This window comes from Galeopterus variegatus, unplaced genomic scaffold (assembly GCF_000696425.1).
Source record: "Galeopterus variegatus unplaced genomic scaffold, G_variegatus-3.0.2 Scaffold3028, whole genome shotgun sequence".
Taxonomy (NCBI): Eukaryota; Metazoa; Chordata; class Mammalia; order Dermoptera; family Cynocephalidae; genus Galeopterus; species Galeopterus variegatus.
In genome coordinates this window covers 166113-167980 of record NW_007729139.1, presented here as the reverse complement: position 1 = coordinate 167980, position 1868 = coordinate 166113, and the positions used below count along the sequence as shown (strand labels likewise).

General features: G+C 45.9%; 1 protein-coding gene and 1 pseudogene across 1 annotated transcript in view; one reads left to right on the top strand and one right to left on the bottom strand.

Moving 5' to 3' along the window:
- Positions 1-1868, bottom strand: part of GPR123 (G protein-coupled receptor 123) — a 54997-nt gene that overhangs the window by 21208 nt on the left and 31921 nt on the right. The window lies entirely within an intron of this gene.
- Positions 8-848, top strand: LOC103599603 (annotated as a pseudogene).

The following is a 1868-nucleotide window of genomic DNA, read 5'->3' as shown; positions in this document are numbered from 1 at the left end:
TTTGTCTTTGGCAGAAAGTCATCCTGCAGAATCTGATTTTTCACTGAGATCACCTGAAAAGTCCAGCCAGCCTTCACAAAAATTATCTTTGCAAAGCATATCTGTCTCTAGGTTTCCAAGAATATGCTCTCCTCCACCTCATTTTCAGTCAGATTCAGAACATGATTTTGAAGATAGCCAAGACTTTGTTCCATGTTCACAGTCAACTCCAGTTGCAGGATTCCACCAAACAAGAATTCATGGGGTGAACAGAGCTTTCAAAAAACTACCTGCCTTTTATTCAGATTTTGATGCTAACTGTAAAAAACAAAGATTTCTCCCGAATATGACAAGCGAGCCACCCCAAATTGTCCAAAAAATATAAAAACACCCATCCAGAGATCCAGAAGCCCTATTATAGTTGATATTGCACAACCAGAGGCTTTAAACCACTCAGTCCTATTGCTGAGTGCCTTGAAACTGATGTTGATGAATTGGTCCCTTCTACCACAAAGAAAGTATTTCTTTCAGATATGCCTGGATTCCAAGTCACCGGTCTTAGGAAATGCCTTGGTGCCCATAATTCTCCTAATGAAAAAGAACTACCAAGAAAGAAACTGAAACATGTCAGACAAAGAACTGATAAATGTGTAACTAATGAGTTAAATTTAAACAATATGCTCACAGCAAGAGTTACAAAACAGAAAACTCCTAAATATAACTGTAAAAGTTCAGGCTGGATTGCCAAAGAGTCAATTCTTGGACTCGATTCTTGTTCAGATGTCAAATGTTGCCTTCCGTTTTCAGAAAATTGCCCAGCCTCAGTGTCTGAAACTAAAACTGCATGGTCACCTGAGCTGTTTTCATAAAAAGCCACCCAAACCCAATTCCTGAACTTATAAATAAAGGTAAATTTCTTTGGAAACTTTTGCCTCTGGTGTCATGGAAAGCATTCTTCACATTTTGAACACTTGAAGAGAAGCAAAGAGAAAAATAAAAAGTAAAAAATAGCACTGGGTGCTCTTATACATTTTAAAATGTTGTAAAGCCATGGTTTTCCACAGTGTTTTACCCGGAACACTATGATTCAGATAAATGGGCACTTTATGTTATATTGTTTATTGTACTTTAGTAATACTGTTAATTTTGCTTTTTAAAGGTATTTGTTAAAATCACATGTACATCCAAAAATAAATCCTTTGCAAACCAAGTAAAAAAAAAATAAATCAATTATCCAGTTCAAGTTATTCTATTATATGCAACAGAAACAGATTAATACAGGCTGGAAGAGAAATGACACCTTCTGGAGGGTCAGGAGAGACAGCATGAGCAGGGGAGGACGGGGAGCGCAGGGAGGACGGAGAGAGCGGGGGGAGGACGCGGAGAACAGGGAGGAGGACGAGGAGAGCAGGGAGGATGCGGAGAGCAGGGAGGACGCGGAGAGCAGAGAGGACGCGGAGAGCAGGGAAGACGGGGAGAGCAGGGAGGACGCGGAGAGCAGGGAAGACGGGGAGAGCAGGGAGGACGCGGAGAGCAGGGAAGATGGGGAGAGCAGGGAGGACGCGGAGAGCAGGGAGGACGCGGAGAGCGGGGGGAGGACGCAGAGAGAAGGGAGGAGGACACAGAGAACAGGGAGGACACAGAGAGCAGGGAGGACACGGAGAGCGGGGGGAGGACGCAGAGAGCAGGGAGGAGGACACAGAGAACAGGGAGGACGCAGAGAGCAGGGAGGACGCGGAGAGCGGGGGGAGGATGCGGAGAGCGGGGGGAGGACGCGGAGAGCGTGGGGGAGGATGTAGAGAGCAGGGGGAGGAGGAGGAGAGTGGGACGAGGTGGAGAGCAGGAGGAGGACATGGAGAGCGGGAGGAGGAGGATGAGGGAGAGAGGGG